Source organism: Canis lupus, chromosome X (genome assembly GCF_011100685.1).
Source record: "Canis lupus familiaris isolate Mischka breed German Shepherd chromosome X, alternate assembly UU_Cfam_GSD_1.0, whole genome shotgun sequence".
Classification (NCBI taxonomy): domain Eukaryota; kingdom Metazoa; phylum Chordata; class Mammalia; order Carnivora; family Canidae; genus Canis; species Canis lupus.
The window spans coordinates 89,158,046-89,183,861 of record NC_049260.1 but is presented as its reverse complement, the minus strand read 5'-3'; the positions used below and the strand labels follow the sequence as shown (position 1 = coordinate 89,183,861).

The following is a 25,816-nucleotide window of genomic DNA, read 5'->3' as shown; positions in this document are numbered from 1 at the left end:
CGTCAGGCTGCATGGAGCCTGCTTCTCCCTCTGCCTGTGTCTCTGCCTCTCTCTCTGTCTCTCTCATGAATAAATAAATAAAATCTTTGGGAAAAAAAAGATATTCTGTTCATGGATACCCCAGTGTGAGTAACCATGGAAGTTGCCATTTATATAGAGTTTACTAGATGCCAGGAACGGGACTAGATGCTCTTCATCCTCAGCCTTGCCCTTTCAGATAGGTACTATTATGCCATTCTCTCTCTCTTTTTCTCTCTCTCTCTCTCTGAATAAATAAATAAAATCTTTAAAAAAAAATCTCTCTTCCTCTAACTCCACCCCCATCCCTACACACAGGTGTACACACACTCTATAAAATAAATGAATAAATAAAATCTTTTTAAGAAGAATTTAACATAAATGGACTTTCCACCTGGCACTACTAGCAACCAATCACATTTCATTCAAAACAACTTATGTAAATGCCCTTTGTCTCTCCAGAGCACACCTGATATTAGTGACTCTATGTCTCCCAGATTGCAAACCCTAAGACCCCCAATAAATGTACAAATTTTATTTTACAGATTGCAGTTCTGCCTTTCAATATTACATGGTATCAGGAGTGGGATTCAAAGTGACCAGCAGTCATCTCCAGCACTTGCTGCCATCTCCAGCACTGCCATGGATTTGAGTAAGGTATTGCAAGACTGGCTTTGGGTCATGGCAGTTAAGTCCTCTCGGCCTATAGTTGGGTGTTCTGTCTTGCTGGCTTCTGTCCTCACATTCAAGGAGAGGATTCTGTCTTCATGTTTCCTAGTGGAAGATTCTAGTTTTAGTAGCCTTCTGAGTACTAATTCTTGGGAAACTCTGCTTCTAAGAAGGGTTCTTATGTGCCAACATCTTCTGGGACTCCTACAGTTTTCTGTTTAAAGAATATGGTCCTTCCTGCTGTAAATTTTTGCCCTGTTGGACTCCTATTACCTGGGATGAATGAAAACTCCACTGGCTATGATGGGGCAAAAATCAGTTCACTTCTGTGCACAATTGGAAAAAAGGCTGTAAAACCAAACAAAGCCAGTGGAAAGCTTCTTTTAATCGGTATCTTAGAGGCCTCAAAAAAAAAAAAAAAAAAACTGAGAAGTTTGCTTACCTTTAGCCAGTTAGCTTCCTAAAGTTTTGAGTTAGGGACGCCTGGGTGGCTCAGTGGTTGAGTGCCTGCCTTTGGCTCAGGGCAGGATCCTAGGGTCCAGGATTGAGTCCCACATCGGGCTCCCTGTGGGGAGCCTGCTTCTCCCTCTGCCTGTGTCTCTGCTCTCTCTCTCTCATGAATAAAAAAATCTTTAAAAAAGAAAAAAACAAAAGTTTAGAGTTAATTCAGATCTTTCCAAGAGGCTTTCAGAATTAGAAAACTAGGCCAAACAAAAGCAGACACATAGATCAATGGAACAAAATAGAGAATCCAGAAGTGGACCCTCAACTTTATGGTCAACTAATATTTGACAAAGGAGGAAAGACTATCCACTGGAAAAAAGACAGTCTCTTCAATAAATGGTGCTGGGAAAATTGGACATCCACATGCAGAAGAATGAAACTAGACCACTCTCTTGCACCATACACAAAGATAAACTCAAAATGTGAGACAAGATTCCATCAAAATCCTAGAGGAGAACACAGGCAACACCCTTTTTGAACTCGGCCACAGTAACTTCTTGCAAGATACATCCATGAAGGCAAGAGAAACAAAAGCAAAAATGAACTATTGGGACTTCATCAAGATATGAAGCTTCTGCACAGCAAAAGATACAGTCAACAAAACTAAAAGACAGCCTACAGAATGGGAGAGGATATTTGCAAATGACGTATCAGATAAAGGGCTAGTTTCCAAGATCTATAAAGAACCTATTAAACTCAACAGCAAAGAAACAAACAATCCAATCATGAAATGGGCAAAAGACATGAAGAGAAATCTCACAGTGGAAGACATAGACACGGCCAACATGCCCATGAGAAAATGCTCCGCATCACTTGCCATCAGGGAAATACAAATCAAAACCACGATGAGATACCACCTCACACCAGTAAGAATGGGGAAAATTAACAAGGCAGGAAACCACAAATGTTGGAGAGGATGTGGAGAAAGGGGAACCCTCTTACACTGTTGGTGGGAATGTGAACTGGTGCAGCCACTCTGGAAAACTGTGTGGAGGTTCCTCAAAGAGTTAAAAATAGATCTGCCCTATGACCCAGCAATTGCACTGGGGATTTACCCCAAAGATACAGATGCAATGAAACACCGGGACACCTGCACCCCGGTGTTTATAGCAGCAATGTCCACAATAGCCAAACTGTGGAAGGAGCCTCAGTGTCCATCAAAAGATGAATGGATAAAGAAGATGTGGTCTATGAATACAATGGAATATTACTCAGCCATTAGAAATGACAAATACCCCCATTTGCTTCGACCGGAATGGAACTGGAGGGTATTATGCTGAGTGAAATAAGTCAATCGGAGAAGGACAAACATTATATGGTCTCATTCATTTGGGGAATATAAAAAATAGTGAAAGGGAATAAAGGGGAAAGGAGAAAAAATGAGTGGGAAATATCAGAAAGGGAGACAGAACACGAGAGACTCCTAACTCTGGGAAACAAACTAGGGGTGGTGGAAGGGAAGGTGGGCGGGGGGTGGGGGTGAGTGGGTGATGGGCACTGAAGGGAGGCACTTGATGGGATAAGCACTGAGTGTTCTTCTATATGTTGGCAAATTGAACACCAATAAAAAATAAATTTATATAAAATAAAATAAAACTTATGATAGACTATCAAAGAAAAAAAACTAGGCCAAATCTTCATAACCCCTTCCTTCACACTCACCCCACTACTCCATCTCCTTTTCCTCTATATCCATCCTTAGCTCAGCTCTCCTCCTATGCTGCAGACCCTCAACCCTCTTCAGATCCTACAGGACCTAAAGCTCCCTTAACCTTCAGTGGGACAAGAAGGTGGGGAGGGTTAAGCCTGGGGAAGCAAGAGTTGCCTAGACTTCCTTCACTCCCTGGTCAAAGGCTGAATTACACCCCATAGCTAAAGAATTCCCTAAAGCCACTGAAGACCTTCATAAATTATATGCTGAGGAATTTGCCATTGTGATCCAAACATATGAGCCTGTTTTTTTTTTTTTCTGGTTTATATCAACCAATTATAATGGTAGTTGATAGAGGACAGGCTAGGAACTACATGCATCTAGCCCATTGGGATAATACTAGATGAATTCTCCAAATGGAGAGCTACTGCAGAACTAATGTCCTTAAACTGAGAAAGAGACTCAAACTATTCCTAAGACTTTCCCAAAATCCATAGATGGACTACATTGTTGAATTTTTTTCCCAAAAAAACCTCAAGAATCTGTTCTCAATTATTGTAACTAGTACAACTAGAGACAATCTTTGCCAAAAACTCTGCCCTTTCTGCTATTGCCATTTTTAATTCCATCTTTATCGATGGCTTAGTTGAAGAACTATCATTACTCATAAAGAGAACTCATTTAAAATTGGCAGGCTATGCTGATCTCTTTAATCTGCTAGTCTACTAGCTTGAACTTAATCAAAGTCTAATAAAAAGAAAGCCACCTAGATTATGAACCTTCAAAAGTTAAGAGCTAACCAATCCCCATTTCAGGTTTATGGCACTATTCCAAGAGGTACCTGTCATTACTATAAAAAACTGGGACATTTAAAAAAGATTGCCTAAAACTGAGAATATTGACCCAAGACAAGGGTTAAGTCAACCTTCCCAGTCTCCATTTCAAGTACCCCAGTGAAAGGATTCTTTCACCCATCTCAACAGTAGAGCTGCTCTGAGGGCTTATAGAGGCAACTTCATTTCCACCCTCTATGATTTGATCAGTTTCCCCCAAAGTATTGGTTCGGAGGAAAGAAAAAATCTCATGTGTCTCTGTTCAGGCTTTGCTTATCAATTTTAGACCCAACCAGTGTCTTCTATCCCCTTTTCCTCAAAATACTTGAAATGTATAATAACAATCACCCTATTACTCTTGTATTTTTTTGTATATATTTTTTATTGGAGTTCAATTTGCCAACATATAGCATAACACCCAGTGCTCATCCGTTAAGTACCCCCCTCAGTGACTATCACCCAGTCACCCCAACCCCCTGCTCACCTCCGTTTCCACCACCCCTTGTTCGTTTCCCAGAGTTAGGAGTCTCTCCTGTTCTGTCACCCTCACTGATATTTCCCACTCATTTTCTCTCCTTTCCCCTTTATTCCCTTTCACTATTTTTTATATTCCCCAAATGAATGAGACCATATGTTTGTCCTTCTCAGACTGATTTATTTCACTCAGCATAATACCCTCTAGTTCCATCCACGTCGAAGCAAATGGTGGGTATTTGTCGTTCCTTTTTATATATATACAGATTTTTAATTTATTTATTCATGAGAGACACGGGGGGGGGGGGGCAGAGACACAGGCAGAGGGAGAAGCAGGCTCCATGCAGGGAGCCTGACGTGAGACTCCATCCCGGGTCTCCAGGTTCACGCTCTGGGCCGAAGGCGGCCCCAAACTGCTGAGCCACCCAGGCTGCCCATATTTGTCGTTTCTTTTTTTTTTTTTTTTTTACTTTTTTTTTTACTTTTCTTTTTACTTTTCTTTTTCATATAAATTTATTTTTTATTGGTGTTCAATTTGCCAACATATAGAATAACACCCAGTGCTCATCCCATCAAGTGCCTCCCCTCAGTGCCCATCACCCAGTCACCCCCACCCCCCGCCCTCGTCCCCTTCCACCACCCCTAGTTCGTTTCCCAGAGTTAGGAGTCTCATGTTCTGTCTCCCTTTCTGATATTATATTTGTCATTTCTAATGGCTGAGTAATATTCCATTATATATATAGACCACATCTTCTTTATCCATGCATCTTTCGATTGACACTGAGGCTCCTTCCACAGTTTGGCTATTGTGGACATGACTGCTATAAACATTGGGGTGCAGGTATTTAAGTTTTCTTTTTTTTTTAAGATTTTTATTTTATTTATTCATAGAGACAGAGAGAGAGAGAGAGAGAGAGAGAGAGGCAGAGACACAGGCAGAGGGAGAAGCAGGCACCACACAGAGAGCCTGACGTGGGACTCGATCCTGGGTCTCCAGGATCACGCCCTGGGCTGCAGGCGGCGCTAAACCGCTGCGCCACCGGGGCTGCCCGGTATTTAAGTTTTCACTGCAACTGTATCTTTGGGGTAAATCCCCAGTAGTGCAATTGCTGGGTTGTAGGGTAGTTATATTTTTAACTCTGAGGAACCTCCACACAGTTTTCCAGAGTGGCTGTACTACTAGATCTTAGATTCACTCCCAATGGGAGATACTCTCGCCCTTTGATATAATAACTGGAAGACCAATGAGATTAGATCAAGGTGCATACGAACCCAGCTTTTAAAGGTAAGGTGATGACTTGTTGTAAGGGATTGATATAGATCCTTCAGAGAAATGAGAAATTGGTAGAACAGTCTTTTCACACTGTGCTCCTAGGAGATAAAGACCTCAAACATCATGGCCTTCAACCTGGAGACATGGTTGATTGGAAAAGACCTCCAGAAAGATTCCTTCCAGCCTTGCTAGAGGGGAGCATGCCAGATATTATTGACCAGTCATGGTGCTGCTAAATTAGAAGGCATGTACTCATTGATTCATATTTCTCAGTTTAAAAAGGCTTCAGCATCTAACTGGACCACCAAACCGACCAGAGTCCTCAAACTAACCCTTTCTTGGAAAAGGAAGCAGATGACATCTGTGTACACTACCTCACAAGATTCAGGGTCATGAATTGAAAGGCTTAATATTATTAACATGTCTGTACTACCCAAAATGATCTATGGATTCTCCATTTGTATCTTCTTAAATTTCTTTCATCAATGTCTTATAGTGTTTAGTGTACAAATCTTTCACCTCCTTATTAAGTTTTTTCCTAAATATTTTATTCATCCTCATGCTGCTGTAAATGGGATTGTTTTTCTTACTTCCTTTTCAGATAGTTCATTGTTAGCACATAGAAATGCAACTAATATTTGTATGTTGATTTTATTTTATTTGGGGGTGTTGTTAAAATTTTTTAACTTAATTTACTTCTTCTATCTTTTAAAGTTTTTATTTAAATTCCAGGTAGTTAACAAAATGTTATATTAGTTTCAGTGTACAATACAGTGATTCAACATTTCCATAATCACCCAGTGCTCATCACAAGTGCATTTCTTAATCCCCATCACCTATTTACCCCTCACCCTACCCCTATCCTCCCTGCTAACCATCAGTTTGTTCTGTATAGTAAAAAGTCTGGGGATCCCTGGGTGGCGCAGCGGTTTGGCGCCTGCCTTTGGCCCAGGGCGCGATCCTGGAGACCCGGGATCGAATCCCACATCGGGCTTCCGATGCATGGAGCCTGCTTCTCTCTCTGCCTGTGTCTCTGCCCCTCTCTCTCTCTCTGTGACTATCATGAATAAATAAATAAAATCTTTAAAAAAAAAAAAAAAAAAAAAAAAAAAAAAAAAAACAAGATTCAGGGTCAGATCACTATTATGTTCATAAGATACTTCACATCAATTCTTATGAGGCTTATTTCTCTTCCCTTTCATTTTCACTTTTGATTGGGAAAACAATGCTGTAATTTAATTATCAGAGTCCCTTGCTACTTTTGGAAACCTTTCTATTGGATTTGTCATCATACTCCTACTGGGTTATTGATAATAATGACCCCATAATGTTACCTATATACAATTTCTCCATGGTCCCAAATATTTCCATTAGTTATAGCAAAACACCTTCCTCCATCACTATTCATGTCAAGATATTCTTGCCTTAAGAAAACCTTCGATGTTTTATGCTCACTCCCCCTAAATTAAAGACCACCTCCTGGGTCAACGGAACTTTGATTAGCAAAAAATGGAAATCCACTCCTTCCCTTCCTATGATTTCCTCTATACAAGTTGTGTATCTCCCACCTGTTCTAACATAGAAATCTTTTCACCTGTCCATCTCCATTATGCCAAGTCTTTTGGATATCACTACTTGAATGTAACAACGCATCATCCATCAAACCTGATACTATCTTTCAAAAACTCAGTGGTGCTCTTTTAACCAAACAACTGGACATTCAAAGCTCTCTGATCCCTGCTTAGATGCTATCCCCCTTCTCCTTTATAAAACTGAGAGCTTGGCATTCCATGCACCCCCACAGTATATATCTTTGTGCATATACCAGTACTCTTTGGACACTTGTTTAGATAGCTGGAGAATTAGTAGCCAAGGCCTTTTGGGCCACCTTATTTCCCCCCTTAAAATTCTCAGATCCCATCTGATCTCCCATCACATGAAGAAAAGGGACTTATCCATAATAGATTATCTGATGAAGATCCTTCTGATTATGAAGATAATAGCTGCCCTGCAGGGTTTTCTGTCAATTATCAGTGACTACTGTCTCTCCTTTGAAGTTTCTTTTTCTGGCTGGGGCTTGGTATTTTCCAGCATAAGATCACATTGTAGAATTTAACTAGAATAAGTCTATAAATTGTATTATTGTTATTTTAATTTGTACCCTACTTATTATTTTCAAATTATGTCATACATTTCCCAGTGTTGTTCTACTCAAAATGTCAACATAATAGTTGCTAAAAGATTTGAAAATATTCATCAGGCCTACTCACTGACAGTGACAAGTGAAACTTCAGTTGACATAGCCTAAGATCCACTTCCTTAAACCTCCTTGTTGCTCAGATGTAGCCTTAAGACTCTCACACAAAGATCTACCAACCAGGAGACTCTCTCCACTCTCACTGCCCTCCCCCCCCCCCCACCCCGGGACTTGATGCACCTGGAGGAGGCTGTTGGCCACTCAGGCATCACATTGGGACTACAAAGCTAAGGTTGATTATAGAGAAAGATCTTGATTAGAAAGGGGGAATGATAATGAAGAGAATAAATTAGGAGCAAGCATTGATAAGAGGGTTATTTAATAATGGAACCAGGAAGACATTGAGGAAGTAGGATTTACGTCTCCGGTCTCAAATTCTCAGAATTGTTGCTGTCCTCAGCTAAAAGCCAAGGTATCCACAACATGGTAGAATGGTCATAAGGGGACTTTCTGCCTAGCACTAGTTCTAACAACCAATCAGAATACATTCTAACTGTAGCTATACCAGCACCAGTCACATTTTGTTTGTTTAAAACAACTTTAAAACTTTCTTGCTTTAAGAACCTTGACCTCCTGGGTCTCTCCAGAGCACACTCTTGATTTCAGTTGACTCTGTCTCTCCCAAATTGGAATCCCCAAGACCCCCAAATAGAACAGACACATCTTCTTTTGTAGACTGTGGTTTTGCCCTTCACTGATCAACACATTCTAAATGTTGGTGAGGAGGGTACTGAAATGTCTTTATTATTTTTAAAAGTGTTGCTTTTGCCAAAATATGTTTATAGAAAGCTTTGGTGGATAGATACATACAAGTGGATCAAATTGTGATTATCTGGTGAAAATGCCAGCCCAAAATTAAGTGGATTCTGGGATCCCTGGGTGGCGCAGTGGTTTGGCGCCTACCTTTGGCCCAGGGCGCGATCCTGGAGACCCGGGATCGAATCCCATGTCGGGCTCCCGGTGCATGGAGCCTGCTTCTCCCTCTGCCTGTGTCTCTGCCTCTCTCTCTCTCTGTGTGTGTGACTATCATAAATAAAAAAAAAAAATTAAGTGGATTCTGAATTCTCAAAGGAAATTTTGAATGTGCTACTGCTTACAACAAGAACATTAGATACACATTTTTTCCACCAATGAAAGTGACAGCTTCCCACAAACATTTTATGTTCAAGGTCTTAAAATCTATTCCAGTAACAGGAAGAGCTAAGACATTTCTATAGAAGCCCTGAAGTAATTTCTGTGATGCTCTGTAATGTAAGAAGTGACATAGGAAAGGTGATTATCTCCTCTCCATGAAAAATCCATTTTGGGGATCCCTGGGTGGTGCAGCGGTTTGGCGCCTGCCTTTGGCCCAGGGCGCGATCCTGGAGATCCGGGATCGAATCCCACGTCAGGCTCCCGGTGCATGGAGCCTGCTTCTCCCTCTGCCTGTGTCTCTGCCTCTCTCTCTCTCACTGTGTGTCTATCATGAATAAATAAAAATTAAAAAAAAAAAAAAGAACAAACTCAAGTGGAGTTTGGTTTAAAAAAAAAAAAGAAGAAGAAAAATCCATTTTGAAGAGATAGTACTTGAACTTCCTGTATGTAAGTATGTAAGTACTTTATCTTCCTTCCTGTCATAAGACTAAAAAAAACTAGAGTTTTGATTTGTGCTTCAATCCTTCATCCCTCCCACCAACAGAAAAGAAATAACTATACCAAAGTGTTATAGAATATACAATGCAAAAGAATGAAACTTACCTAATTGCAGCTTATGTGAAACAAGCAAGCGACAATATAAATGTAAGTAACATTAAGATACTCATAAAGCTGACATTTCCTCAAAGCCGTTTACCTAAGACATTAACACAGTATGCAAAGTCAATCTCATGTTTCACCAAGCCTCTATGAAGGAGGAGTATCATTTTTTAAAAGTGAGGTAGAAAATTCAAAGAAACTAATTAAAGCTCACTCTAAGCAGAGAACGTGTGTGATTGCTACTTGGTTTTTGTTGCTATCAAGAAGACTGACTTTAGAGACCATAAAGCATAGAACAAAACCAGCCATCCCATGCCCTGTTACCAGGAAGTGAAGGCTGAAGGAAGGCAGTGGGGATTTACTGAAGCTCATTGCTTCTAGCCAGATCCCTCCTGCAACCTAATTTCATTAGTGGGCCAGTGTTTTTCTTCCATATGTATTAGAGGTGATGAGGAAGGAATGGTAGATTATTATAGTAAGCTTATTATAATAGAAACAATATTTAAAAAATTTTGCAAAAGAGAAAGAGGATATGTGATTAAAGCTATTTTATCTGACATTTAATAAGCCTTGTCACTCTTGAAATTCCAACTGCTACTATTGCTTGCTTACTTTACCTTTTGCCTAGTCCACACAAGAATTGATCTAAATTAAACAAAAGTGATTACAATCACATCAGATTCCATGCATTAGGTAGCCTCCATCCCTGTGATTCTGCTATGCAGGATATTACTTTATTGTAATACAGTATACTGATGGAATTTAAAACAAAACATGTTACCCCAAAATATGGAATCCTGGCATGTTGAATATTTGAGGCTGAAAGAGTTTGAGAAAATGGCAGAAACAGGTTGGTCTCTGACCTCCCCTACATCCCTTGCCTTACTTCCCTGAAACATGTTGTAAAACTGCCATGTGATTGATAGGTGCCCTCCCTCTAGCTGGAAGAGAAAAGCATCCTTAACTCTAAATAAGAAGGGATGCCGAAAAGAATCTGAACAAACAGGCCTTGCTAAAATTACCCCTGTTTATTACAAATAACTCATGCTCTTTGACCTGTAATATCATATTTTTGATAAACCCAGCATAAAAATACACAGCTCTAAAAAATATATACACAGCTCTAACCATTTATTCACGTCTTTATTTCCTTACAGAAGGCTCCTGTGTCCTGGATGTACTCCTTATTTTGATTGTAGTGATCATTTCTTGAGTGTAATGTCAGTATTTCTCAATTGTACATGTAAATGGAGCAGTTTCAGGCAGCCTGGGTAGCTCAGCAGTTTAGCACCACCTTCAGCCCAGGGCGTGATCCTGGAGACCCGGGATTGAGTCCCACATCGGGCTCCCCACATGGAGCCTGCTTCTCCCTCTGCCTGTGTCTCTGCCTCTCTCTGTTTCTCATGAATAAATAAATAAAATATTTTTTAAAAATTAAATAAATGGAGCAGTTTATGTTTTGTAAATGATATGCCTTTTGATAATATTTAAAATAAAATCCCAAAACCTATGTGTCTGGGGCAGAGCAACCAACTAGCAAGTGATCAGGGCAAAGACAAATTAAAAAAAAAACAATTATGGCTTACTTTCTGTGCCCCAGCACTACAAGGGCTGGTGTGGATTTGTGGACTGTGGGCTCACTGAGGTCACAAGTTCCCCATCAGCCAGATCCTGTTCATTGCTGTCTATGCTTAGGTGTTACTGTTACTCTAATTTCAGTGGGAAATTGTTGCAGAGTTTCAGGCAGGGACCTATATGATTTGAGTGATGGAAGACATGAGAGTCACATGTATGTAAAATTGGAAGAGCAATCAAGCACACTAAGTACAAGTGCTCTAGAAATGTCCAAGATGCAAAGGATGAGCTCACTTCATCCCATGACAAATTGGGATAACAGAAGATATGTGAGAACAACCTGAAGACTGGCACAACAGATCTTCCACAGTCAATCATAGGAGCCCACATCAAAACAGGGTAGGAGGGCAGAGACATAGAAACCAGAGCACTGGTAAGACTGACCACAAATGAGAGGGACACCATGAGCACAGAAGAGTGAGGATGGGACCCCACACAAGTGCCCCAGGCATGACAGACCCATGCTGGGAAAACAAGTCCTTATAACATTGGGCTTTGAAAATCAGGGGGCCTTAACCTATTTTAATCCATGTGTTTTAATTATCGGGCTTAGCTCCTAGAGAGCCAGAGGGCAAAAGGAAACAGTCCCTTCCTTCAAAGAGCCACCTTTAACAACACGACCAAGACATACATTGAAGCAGGAGTTCGAAAAGCACTTGGAGAGGTGGCTCAGTTGGTTAAGCATCTGCCTTCAGCTCAGATCATGATCTCAGAGTCCTGGAATCGAGCACCGTGTCAGGCTTCCTGCTCAGCAGGGAGTCCGTTTCTCCCTCTCCCTCTGCCTTTCCCCCTACTCATGCTTGCTCACTTGCTTTCAAATAAATACATAAAATCTTTTAAAATACACTTGGAGTATACCTGTTGAATATTTATTTACTAAAATGTGCTAGAAAAAGAAAATAAAATGTGCTAGAGGGACAGGAATCTTCAGGAGACTTCTCCAAGAACAAAACTTCTGGCAGGCACTATTTCTCTTCCCTTACCCCATCCTAGATAGCTGGATTCTTTCAAACCAGCACAAACACTCTACCTATCTTAGGACTACACACCCTGTCCCCATGTTCCCTTGCGGACCAGCCCCATTAAAATCCACCCAAATTCTCAAGCATCTTTCCAAATAGGCTTCTGCTCGGGGACACCCTGCATGCAGCTTCTGCAGGAACTAATGCCACTCCAAAAGTGACTCCTGTCCTGGGTAAGGGGGAAAGATAACCACACAAACCAGCAGGCCTTGAGTTCCAACAGCCAAGTCTTAGCTGACAGCACAAGGAGAGTGTCCTGCTTTTAGGTGCAACTACAGCCCTAGCAAAAGGACTGGGGTAAGTTACCTGGTCTGTTGGCCACGCCCACCAACGGAAGCTGCTTAGGGGGAGTACACTGCATTTCAGTGTGCATTCAACTGTAGCACAAGGATTTAAGTGCAGAGAGCTAACATGAATGCTGACACTGCCAAATCACAAGCCTGTGGTGGCCTCAGGCCCCTCAACAGCACTGGACAACCCTGCCAGGTGCACCCATAGTGTGCAAAGCAGGCCATTGCAGCCAGCTCCACAAACCGCAAACATGGCTCAGCCACAACAATAGGGCACACTCAACCCATATAAGAGACCCCAATGGAGCACCTGGCTCTGGTGACCATGGGCAATGTGCTACAGGGCACCACAGGACCACTTCTTCATAAGGTTGCTACTTTCAAGATCAGGAGACAGCAGATATTCCTAATATATAGAAACAAAAACATACAAAATAAGGAGACAGAAGAATATGTCCCAAATGAAAGAGGGAGACAGAATCACAGCACAACTAAATTCTGAAATGGAGATAAGCAGTGTGCCTAATAAAGAATTCCAAGTGTAAGGGTCATAAACATACTGGACTTGAGCGTGGAGGATCTCAGTGAGACCTTAAACAAAGAGACATAAAACATACTCTACCCCTCCGCCTTAAAAGCCCAGACAGGAACAGGGTCCAGATGCCGTAACAGGAAGATCTAGTACAGTGATTTTGTGAGCTTGGCAAGTCTTGGTTCATAAGCCAAACACCAGTCCCAGTGACACTGTGACACACATGCAAAAAAGCTACAATTTTTAAAAGGCCTGAAAAAGGGGTGCCTGGGTGGCTCACTTGGTTAAGCGTCTACCTTCAGCTCAGGGCGTGATCCCAGGACCTGGGATTAAGCCTATTCTCCTCTCTCTCCTTGCTCCTCCCTCTGCTTGTGATCTCTCTTGGACAAATAAATAAAAACTTAAAAATAAATAAAAGGCCTGAAGAGCTGCAGGAACACTTTCTTCCCCTCTACCTTAAAACCGGAGACCAGAACAGGACCTGGCTGGCAAGGAGCTTGCGACCTCAGTGAGTCCACAGTCCACAAGCCCACACTAGCCCCCATAGTGCTGGGGTACTGAAAGTAAGCCACAGTTTTTTTTAATTTCTCATTTTCATTTCTCTTCTTATTTTTTGTCTTTACTCTTTTTTCATTTTTTTCTCAAATTGTATTTTTATTATAATTACTTTCAGTAAGAAGCTGTGGTTTAGAACAACTAGCATATATAGCCACAATTCCAGTCAGCCAGCAAAATTCACCAGGCAGTGTCCATTCGAGACTATTCCTTCAGGGACACTTGGGTGGCTCAGTGGTTGGTTGAGTGTCTGCCTTGGGCTCAGGTCATGATCCCGGTGTCCTGGGATCGAGTCCCGCATCGAGCTCCCAATGGGGAGCCTGCTTCTCCCTCTGTGTATGTCTTCCTCTCTCTCTCTCTCATAAATAAATAAAATCTTAAAAAAAAAAAGACCATTCCTTCAATTTTAGGAGAAGTAGCTGTTCCATGTAATCTGTACAAATACATAAAGTCAAGCAAAATGGGGAGACAGAGGAATATGCTCTAGAAAAGAAAAATCTCAGAAAAGAACTAAATGAAGCAGAGATAAGTAATATACCTGATAAAAAGAATTTAAAGTAGGGACACCTGGGTGGCTCAGTGGTTGAGCATCTGCCTTTGGCTCAGGGCACTATCCCGGAGTCCCAAGATCTAGTCCTGCATCAGGCTCCATGCATGGAGCCTGTTCTCCCTCTGCCTCTGTCTCTATGTCTCTCATGAATAAATAAAAAAAATCTTTAAAAAAAGTAATGATTGTAAAGATACTGGACTGGAGAAAAGAGTGGAGGAACTAAGTGAGACCCTCAAAATAGGTAGAAAATACAAAAATGCACCAGTCAGGGTTTAAGCATAGAAAAACAAAAAAACACTGGAAAGAATCAATAACAGATTAGCTACTGCAGAAGAATGTATCAGCCATTTGGAAGGTAGGCAATGGAAAGCACACTAGTTCAACAGCAAAGAGGAAAACAAATTTTTAAATGAGGATAGGTTTTTTTTTTTTTATTGGTGTTCAATTTACTAACATACAGAATAACACCCAGTGCCCGTCACCCATTCACTCCCACCCCCCGCCCTCCTCCCCTTCTACCACCCCTAGTTCGTTTCCCAGAGTTAGCAGTCTTTACGTTCTGTCTCCCTTTCTGATATTTCCCACACATTTCTTCTCCCTTCCCTTATTTTCCCTTTCACTATTATTTATATTCCCCAAATGAATGAGAACATATAATGTTTGTCCTTCTCCGACTGACTTACTTCACTCAGCAAATGAGGATAGGTTAAGAGATCTCTTGGACACCATAAAACAAACTGCATTATAGGTGTCCCACAAGAAGAGAGGAAGGTGTAAAAAATGTATTTCAAGAAATAACTGAAAACCTCCGTAACCCAGGGGAAGTCAGTAGACATCCAAATCCAAGAAGCACAGATAGTTCCAAACAAAATGAGTCTAAAGAGGTCCACATCATGGCACATAAAATGACAAAAAGTAATGATAGAGAATTTTAAAAGCAGCAAAAGAAAACAAATTACATACAAAAGAAATCCCAGAATCCTGCCAGCTGATTTTTCACCAGAAACTTTGCAGACCAGAAGGCAGTAGCAGGATATATTCAAAGTACTAAAAGGAAAAGAACTACAACCAGGAATACTCTACAAGCAAGGTAATCATTTAGATTTAAAGGAGAGAGAATGTTTCCCAGACTAAAGATAAACACCACTAAACCAGCTTTAGGGATGTTAAAGGGACTTCTTTTTTGGTATTTTTAAATTTAAATTCAATTAAATCAACATACAGTGTATTATTAGTCTCAGAGGTAGGATTTAGTGATTCATCAGTTGCATATAACACCCAGTGCTCATTCTATCAAATACCCTCCTTAATGCCCATTACACAATTATCCCTTCCCCAAACCCACTTCCCCTCCAGCAACCCTCAATTTGTTTCCTGTAGTTAAGAGTATCTTATGGTTTCTCTCCCCCTCTGATTTCATCTAAATTTATTTTTCTAAAGGGACTTCTTTAAGTGGAAAATAAATAGCCATAATTAGACACAAGAAAATGATGAATAAAAATATAAAATATTATAACATGTACATAAAATGTGAAGGAAGGAGTAAAAACAAGAGGAAGGGGAAAAATAAAAGATTCTTTGGTTTTAAGAATTTTTTTAAAGACCTATTTATTCATGAGAGACACAAAGAGAGAGAGAGAGAGAGAGAGAAGCAGAGACACAGGCAGAGGGAGAAGCAGGCTCCATGCAGGGAGCCCGACATGGGACTCGATCCCGGGTTTCCAGGATCACGCCCTGGGTTGAAGGCAGCGCTAAACCGCTGAGCCACCCGGGCTGCCCCAAGAATGTTTTTATTTTTTTTATTTTTTTAAAGATTTTATTTATTTATTAATGAGAGATACAGAGAGTGAGAGTGCAGCAGAGACACAGGCAGAGGAAGAAGCAAGCTCCATGCAGGGAGACCTACGTGGGACTCGATCCCGGGTTTCCAGGATCAGGCCCTGGGCTGAAGGCTGCGCTAAACCACTGAGCCACCCGAGCTGCTCCAACTAAGAATGTTTTTAAATGACTTTCAAATTAATATGGACTCCAGTGTGCTTATGATGTTATATAGGAGCCTCATGGTAACCACAAACCAAATTCTGTAATAGAAACACACACAAAAAAAGCCAAACAACACTATAGAACCCATCAATCACGAAGAGAACAAAGAAGAACTACAGCCAGAAAACAAGTAACAAAATGGCAATAAGTACATAACTAACTTTAAGTGAAATTACCTAAATACTCCAATCAAAAGACAAAGGATGGTATGAATGGAAGAAAAAACATGACCCATCTATATACAGCCTACAGGAGGCTCACCTCAGACCTAAAGATGCATACAGACTGAAATTCAAGAGATGGAAAAATATTCATCATGCAAATGGAAACAAAAAGCTGGGTAGCAATGCTTGTATCAGACAAAATGTACTTTAAAACAAATTCCATAACAGGAGACAAAGAAGGGCATTACATAATGATAAAAGGATCAACCCAACATGAGGATATAACAGTTATCTATACACTCAACAGAACACTTAAATACCTAATCACCTAATAGACATAAAGAAATTGATGGTAATACAATGTAACACTACACTTACATCACTAGATAAATCATTCGGCAGAAAATCAATAATCAATGTCTATTAAGGACACCTTGGTCAACAGACATACGGAACATTCCATCCAAAAACAACAGAATACACTTTCTTTCCAAGTGCACATGATCCAGAATAGATAAAGTATGAGGCCACAAAACAATCCTCAGTAAAGTTAAAAAGATTGAAATCATACCATGCATTTTTTTCTGATCACAGCAGTATTAAAACAAGAAATTACAAGGAAAAAATTGTAAGAAATAAACATATGGAGACTAAATAACATGAAACTAAATAACCAAAAGACCAGTGATGCAATCAAAGAAATTTTAAAAAACACAGGGGCAGCCCAGGTGGCTCAGCGGTTTAGCGCACCCTTCAGCCCAAGGCGTGATCCTGGAGACCCAGGATCGAGTCCCATGTTGGTCTCCCTGCATGGAGCCTGCCTCTCCCTCTGCCTGTGTCTCTGCCTCTCTGTCTGTCTGTCTCTCTGTCTCTCATGAATAAATAAATAAAATCTTCAGAACCACTCAGGGATCCCCCAATAAAATCTTTAAAAAAAAAGCCTTAACAAAAAATAAAAGCCCAGGATCACATTGATTCACAAATGAATTCTTCCATACATTTTTTTAAATTTTTATTTATTTATGATAGTCACAGAGAGAGAGAGAGGCAGAGACACAGGCAGAGGGAGAAGCAGGCTCCATGCACCGGGAGCCCGACGTGGGATTCAATCCCGGGTCTCCAGGATCGCGCCCTGGGCCAAAGGCAGGCGCCAAACCGCTGCGCCACCCAGGGATCCCTCTTCCATACATTTAAAGAAGAGTTAACACCTCTTCTTTGTAAACAATTTCATAAGTGAAAATAGGAAAGAAAGCTTCCAAATTCATTTTACAAGGCCAGCATTGCTGTGATACTAAAAGCATAGACAGACACTACAAAAAAGAAAACTATAGGCCAATATCTCTGATGAACATAGATGGAAAAATGGTCTATTAGCAAATTGCCTATACTACATTAAAAGGATCATTCACCACAATCAATTAGGATTTATTTCAGGAATGCACAGATGGTTCAATATTCACAAGTCAATCAACACGATACATCAATAAAATGAAGACTAAAAATCATCAATAGATGCAGAAAAGCACTTGACAAAGTTCATCATCCATTCATAATAAAACTCAACAAAGTGGGGCTAGAGGGAACATAACATGATAAAGGCTATATATGAAAAACTCACAGCTAACATCATACTCAACAGAGAAAAACAGATTTTCCACTAATATCAGGAATAAGACAAGGATGTCCACCTAGCTACTTTTATTCAACATAGTACTAGCTGAAGAAATCAGACAAAAAGAAGTAGGCATCCATACTGGTAAAACAAACCAAAAAAAGTGCCACTATTTGCAAACAACATGATAATATACACAGAAAATCCTAAAGACTCACCCAAAAAACTACTAGAAGTAATAATCCAGTAAATTTGCTGGATTAAAAAAAATGAATACCCAGAAAATGGTAGGATTTCTATATGCTAAAAATGAAGCAGCAGAAAGAAAAACAAAATATGCTGATCCCTCTCCCTCTGTCCCTCCCCTTGCTGGTGCTCTATCTCAAATAAATTCTTCAGAATTCAGCAGAAAGAAAAATTGAGAAAATAATCCCACTTATAGTTGTACTACAAAGAATGAAATACCTAGGAGCAAACTTAAGAGGAGAAAATCCTGTACTTCGAAAACTATATCAAAGAAAGGAATTGAAGACGACTGAAACAAACATAAAGGTATACCATGCTTATGGATTTTAAGAACCAATATTGTCGAAATGTCCATCCTACCCAAAGGAATCTACAGATTTAATGCAATTGCTATCAAATTACCAACAGCATTTTCCACAGAACTATTACAAATAATACGAAAGTTTGTATGGAACAACAAAAGACCTTGAATAGCCAACACAATCTTAATGAGGCATAAAGCTAAGGATATCAACATCCCAGATTTCAAGATTTATTACAAAGCTTTGCTAGCCAAAACACTATGGTACTGGCACAAAAACAGACACATAGACCAATGGAACATAATAGAGAGCTCAGAAATAAACCCATGCATATGTGGCCAAATAACCTAATAAAGGAGGCAAAATGTACAATGGTTGCCACAGAGCCAGGATAGTTGGAGGCCACGATATGAAGAAAGACTGGAATCTCACTGAATTTTAATATAGGGGACAGGGGGGCAGGGCTGGGACTTGGTCTCAGTCTCATTGGCTGTCTCACTCAGCTTTTATTAAGAGAGCTAGCAGATTGGCTATAGGAATAATTAACTTTGGGAGGCAGAGAAAAACATGTTTACTTCAAAGGTAAAAGAATAGGCTATTAACTCAAGGAAGGGAAGCAGAGGAGCTGTATCTGGAGAACAATGTGGTCAAGAGTCCATCTGCCGACTCAGGACCTCACATATCCCCAGTGTGCCAAGGAATCAGATTCAGTTCTCAGATAAGCTCCACAGCTGGTTCCCCACAAATGGTGAAAAGATAGTCTCTTCAAACTAATGCTGTTGAGAAAACTGGACAGCTATGTGCTAAAGAATGAAACTTTACCACTTTCTTAACAGCATAAAAATAAACTCAAACTGGATTAAAGACCTAAATTTTAAACCTGAAACCATAAAACTCCTAGAAGAAAATATAGTCAGTAATTTCTTTAACATCAGAGGTAGAAACATTTTTCCAGGTATATCTCCTAAGACAAGGAAAATAAGCAAAAATAAACTCTTGGGACTAGACTTAAGACAAACAAAAAAACTTTTGCATGACCAAGGAGACCATCAACAAAATGAAAAGACGACCTACAGACTGGGAGGAGATATTTGCAAATGACTTTTCTGATAAAGGGTTAATATCTAAAATATATAAAGAACTAACAGCACCAAAAAACCCCCCACAAGGGATCCCTGGGTGGCGCAGCGGTTTGGCGCCTGCCTTTGGCCCAGGGCGCGATCCTGGAGACCCGGGATCGAATCCCACATCGGGCTCCCGGTGCATGGAGCCTGCTTCTCCCTCTGCCTGTGTCTCTGCGCCTCTCTCTCTCTGTGACTATCATAAATAAATAAAAATTAAAAAAAAAAGCCCACAAGTAATCCAATTAAAAAATGGGCAGAAGCTCTGAAAAGACATTTTTCCAAAGAAGACATACAAATAGCCAACAGACACATAAAAAGATGCTCACCATCACTTATCAGGGAAAGGCAAATCAAAATCACAATGAAATAACACCCTACACTTGTCAGAATGCCTACGATCAAAAACACAACAAATGACAAAGTACTGTCGAGGCTATAGAGAAAAAGAATCCTTTTGCACTATCGATGAGAATGCAAATTGGTGTACCTACGGTGGAAAACAGTATGGAGTTTTCTCAAAAAATTAAAAATACAAATACCATAGGATCCAATAATACCACTACTGGGTATTTACCCAGAGAAAACAAAAACAGTAATTTGAAAAGATATATACACTGCTATGTTTATTGCAGCATTATTTGTAGTAGCCACAATATGGAAACAAACCAAGTGTCCATATATAGATGAAAGGATAAAGATGTGGTGTATGTATATATACATACATGAATTATTATACAGCCATTATAAAATGGGATCAATCCATTTGTAGCAACATTGATGGACCTAGAGGGTATTATGCTTAGATAAGACAAAGACAAATACCATATGACTTTTAATCATATGTATAATTTAAGAAACAACAAATGAAAAAAGAAAAAACAGACTCTTAAGAGAAAAAAAACTGGTGATTGCAATAAGGGAGTTGAGTGGGGGTGGGAGAAACAGATAAGGGGGATTGAGAGGGATAAACTTCTAAATAACTAAGTCACAGCAATGAAAGTACAGCATAGAGGATGTAATCACTAAGAGTTAAATAATAATTGGTGAAGATGGTGACTTCATTATGCTGAGCACTGAGTAATGTATAAAATTGTTGAATCACTATATTGTGTACCTGAGGTTAATACAACACTGTATTTTAATTATACAATAAAAAATTTCTTAAAAAGATGTAGAGTTTTCTGTATACTTCCTGTGGTATCTACTAAATTCTGCACTGTTCGTTTTTAAAAATTAATTTCCAGGCAGCCCAGGTGGCTCAGCGGTTTAGCGTCGCCTTCAGCCCAGGGCCTGATCCTGGAGACCCGGGATCCAGTCCCACGTCGGGCTCCTGCATGGAGCCTGCTTCTCCCTCTGCCTGTGTCTCTGCCTCTCTCTCTCCCTCTCTGTGTCTCAAATGAATAAATAAATAAATAAAAATCTTTTAAAAATAAATAAATACAAATAAAAATTAATTTCCACACTATACATCACCTTCTTGAAAATGTCCTTGACCAGGCATTTTAAAGAAATTTTCACTTAACTGACCCACATATTAGTTGAAGATCAAAACCTAAAGAAGAAAAGAGATCTGTTCAAAATCAGATAGCAGGTTGATGAGATCACAGGGGTGTTTTGGTACTGCCTACCCTCTCTACCTGCTCTCCTCTTTCCCTGCTCTAACCACTGATTCACAGAACTTAGGAGCTGGCACGCAGTGCACAAAGCCAGTATCTCCTGAACCTTGGCCCACTAACCATATCAACAGGAGGGAGTGTGCCAAGGATATGGTCCATAAGAGGCAATAAGCCAGTATAACCATTAGAAAAGAGTCTCTTAGGACTCCTTCATCAAACCTGTATAACAAGGGGTACCTTGGTGACTCAGTTAGTTAAGCATTTGCCTTTGCCAGAGGTCACAATCCCAGGGTCCCAGGATGGAGTAGGCTCTCTACTCAGCAGGGAGCCTGCTGATCCCTCTCCCTCTGTCCCTCCCCTTGCTGGTGCTCTATCTCAAATAAATTCTTCAAAACAAAAAGTTGTAAAACACTTATGTGTGTTACTGTTAAAATCATAAAAGAATACATCATCAAAATAAGCTATTCGTCTTTCACTATTATTCTAAGCCTGCCCTGTGCCACAGACCAAAAGAATAACGTAGAACTGGGATTTGACAAGTGGTTGATTGTCTGTCTTTGACTCAGATTGTGATCCTGGGGTTCTGGGATCAAGTCCCACGTCGGCTCCCTGCAGGGAGCCTGCTTCTCCCTCTGCCTGTGTCTCTGCCTCTCTCTGTGTGTGTCTCTCGTGAATAAATAAATAAAATCTTTAAAAAAAAATGTCAAAGGTTTCCTTAAAGTTCCTGAAATATCTGCTAATTTGCTTTTTTTCTTTTAAAGATTTTATTTATTTGACACACAGAGAGAGAAAATGAGCAGGGGGAGCAGCAGGCAGAGGGAGAGTGAGAAGCAGATTTCCCACTGAGCAGGGAGCCTGACAGGGGCTGGATCCCAGGACCCTGAGATCATGACCTGAGCAGAAGGCAGATGCTTAATGGACTGGGCCACCTAGGTGCCCCAACTAATTTGTGTATGTATATGTACATGTGTATTTTAATTTTTTATTAAAGTATAATTGACATATGATATATTAGTTTCTGGTGTACAATATATTGATTGGACAATTCTATACGTTACTCAGTGCTCGTGATGATTAGTTACTGTCACTATACAACATTAATACAATATTATTTTTTAAAAGATTATTTATTCATGAGACACACAGACAGAGAGAGAGGCAGAGACACAAGCAGAGGGAGAAGCAGGTCCCACGCAGGGAACCCAATGTGGGACTCAATCCCGGATCCGGGGATCATGACCTGAGCCGAAGGCAGGCTCCCAACCGCCGAGCCACCCAGGCGTCCCTTAATATGATATTATTGACTACACTTTCTATGCTGTACTTTTTATCACTGTGCCTTATTTATTTAGTAACTGGAAGTCTGCAGCTTTTCATCTCCTTCTATTTTGCCTATTCCATCAACCACCTCCCCTCTGGCAACCACCAGTTTGTCTCTGTATGTAAGTCTATCTTTCTGTTTATTCATTTTTTCCCCCGGATTCCACATATAAGTAAAATCATATGGTATTTATCTTTCCCCACTAATTTCACTTAGAACAATACCTTCTAGGTCCGTCCAAGTTGTTGCAAACGACAAGATCTCATTATTTTTTAAGAGTAATATTCCAGTGTTTGTGTGTGTACACACACAGACACCACATATTCTTTATCCATTCATCTATTGATGGATAATTGGGTTGCTTCCAAATCCTGGCTGTTGTAAATAAGGCTGAAATAAACATAGGGGTGCATGTATCTTTTTTTTTTTTAAGATTTTATTTATTTATTCATGAGAGACACACACACACACACAGAGAGAGAGAGAGAGAGAGAAGCAGAGACACAGGCAGAGGGAGAAGCAGGCTCCATGCAGGGAGCCCGATGTGGGACTCGATCCCGGGTCTCCAGGATCAGGCCCTGGGCCGAAGGAGGCACTAAACCACTGAGCCACCCAGGGATCCCCATATATCTTTTTTGAATTAGGGTTTCCATTTTTGGGGGTAAATACTCAGTAGTGGAGTGATTGGATCATATGGTATTTCTATTTTTTAAGTTTTTGAGGAACCTCTATACTGTTTTCCATAGTTTTTGCTATCAATTTATGATCCAACCAACAGTACAAGGGGTCCCTTTTCTCTACACCCTTGCCAACACTTGTTATTTGTTGTCTCTTTAGTCATTCTGATAGGCATGAGGCCATATCTCATTGCAGTTTTGATTTGCATTTCTCTCATGATTAGCACTGCTACATCAAAATAAAAAGCTATTGCGCAGTAAAAGAACCCATCAACAAAACAAAAAAGCAACCTACTGAGTGAGAGAAGACATTTATAAATAAAATAGCCAATAAAGGCTTTATATCCAAAATATATAAAGAACTTATACAACTCAACACAGAAAAATGAATAATCTTGATCCCCCTGGATCAGGTTCCTCACTCGGTGGGGAGTCTATTTCTCCCTATTCTTCTCCCCCTACTCATGCTTTCCCTTTCTCTCAAATAAATAAATAAAAGAGAGAGGCAGAGGGAGAGGCAGGCCTGATGTGGGACCTGAGCCAAAGGCAGGGGCTCAATCACTGAGCCACCCAGGTGCCCCGAATTAATAAAATCTTATTTTTTTTAAATCACAAAAGAATACATCATCAAAATAAGCTATTCGTCTTTCACTATTATTCTAAGCCTGCCCTGTGCCACAGACCAAAAGAATAACGTAGAACTGGCATTTGACAAGTGTAGTTTTCGTCTTAGAAAGAAATGACAAGCAACTTCATGCTTGATCCTCCCCAACAGAGATTCTGATTATGTATAAACAAAACGGCTAAGTAGAAGGCCCTCTAGCAGACTACATTTCACAAGGGAAGTTTCAGCATTATCCTTTAGATCCAACATACAGTAACAAGTTCTGTTCCTCAGCAGTCTAGGGAGACCAACAGGATCACCTCAAATCTTTCCTAGTTCTCAGGTTAATCAAACGAGCAGGCTACTCTGACGGCTTTAAAAGGTCTCAAGTTACTGAAATAATACTGCCTTTCTTTGCTCAGTCTTGAGCACTGAAAATCTAGCTATACTATTACTGGAAGTCTAATGTACACGTGATTTCTAGAAAACCTCCACGGCACCAGTATAAACTGGATTAAAACATTGCAGAAAGTCATGCATGTAAATATCACGGGATAAAACACAAGGTGCAACTTACATTGCACACCTATCAGACGCATGAAATCAACTCTAGTCAAATCATGGCCTTTTCTGGGCTTTGAGTTTGAAATTACCAGAAGGGATCATACTATTTCCAATCCCCGAGGCGGAGCTCTCATGATCATCATGATGAACCATTAGGGAGACCGAGCATACACGGCCACAGTGCTAACCAGATATATACAGAGGAAGCTCAGGGAGAGGCCTACTTTGAAAAAGGAGCCTATGGACAGAAGAGGGTAGCACAGAATCCGAGTACAACTGAGCTAACTTACCTATCAGAAGTATGAAATCACTGCCTGCCCTTTGTCTGTGCTTGAACTCTGCGTCCACACCCCTGGCAAGCGCAGCATGCTCCGTAGACCACACTCTTCGGCTTTCTTCTAAAACTGTGGGCTGAGAAGGAAAGAAAGCATTTTTTATTACCCTTGCTGCGGATATAAATCAATTTCTCTAAGCAAGGATTCTGCATGAAAAAGAGAAAACTGGCCAGTCTCCGCCGAGAGTCGCCGCGGTTTCCTGCTTCAATGGTGCTTGGACGCAACCGGCGCTCGCCCCCCCCCCCGCCGCCCCCCCCCCCCCCCCCCCCCCAGCTGCCATCCCCACGCAGCGCTCTCGGACCGCTCCAGCCGCCCTGACGACCGCGTCCCCCTCGCAGGTGCGCCCCAACTACCGCCAGGACTCAGAGGCCGCCATCCACCGCCAGATCAACCCGGAGCTCTATGCGTCCTACGTCTACTTGTCCATGTCTTATTACTTTGATCGCGATGATGTGGCTTTGAAGAACTTTGCCAAATATTTTCTTCACCAGTCTCATGAGGAGAGGGAACATGCTGAGAAACTGATGAAGCTGCAGAACCGACGAGGTGGTGGAATCTTCCTTCAGGATATTAAGAAACCAGGCCATGACGATTGGGAGAATGGGCTGAATGCAATGGAGTGTGCGTTATATTTGGAAAAGAGCGTGAATCAGTCACTACTGGAACTGCACAAACTGGCCACTGATAAAAAGGATCCCCACTTGTGTGACTTCATTGAGACTCATTCATTACCTGAACGAGCAGGTGAAATCCATCAAAGCGTTGGGTGACCATGTAACCAACCTGCGCAAGATGGGGGCTCCCGAATCTGGCATGGCAGAGATCTCTTTGAAGCACACCTTGGGAAACAGTGATAGTGAGAGCTAAGCCTTAGGCTGTCTTCCCATAGCCACAAGGGGGACTTCCCTGGTCACCGAGGCAGTGCCTGCATGTTGGGGTTACCTTTACCTTTTCTATAAGTTGTACCAAAACATCTACTTCTTTCATTTGTATCATTCCTTCAAATAAAGTAATTTGGTACTCAAAAAGAAAGAGAGAGAGAGAGAAAACTACATGTTTTACTAGCTCCGAAACAGAAATCCTTCCTGCCACCACACACCGTTAGGAGAAATAAGCCTAGGCCTACAGATGGTCTGGGCTTTATATGCTGCAAACCCATTGTGATGTAATCAACTGTGACCATTTAGTGACTTCACACTAATTTGGTAGGA

The 25,816-nt window shown here is 40.8% G+C and overlaps 1 long non-coding RNA gene and 1 pseudogene across 1 annotated transcript; one reads left to right on the top strand and one right to left on the bottom strand.

Moving 5' to 3' along the window:
• LOC111094721 lies at positions 1 to 24,817 on the bottom strand. The gene is made up of 3 exons (XR_005386407.1): positions 24,561 to 24,817; positions 1,130 to 1,317; positions 1 to 792 (listed from the first exon to the last, which is right to left on the bottom strand). It is a non-coding gene; the product is annotated as an uncharacterized LOC111094721 (long non-coding RNA).
• Positions 24,818 to 24,877: 60 nt separating this feature from the next.
• LOC119863878 lies at positions 24,878 to 25,590 on the top strand (annotated as a pseudogene).
• Positions 25,591 to 25,816: the final 226 nt, after the last annotated feature.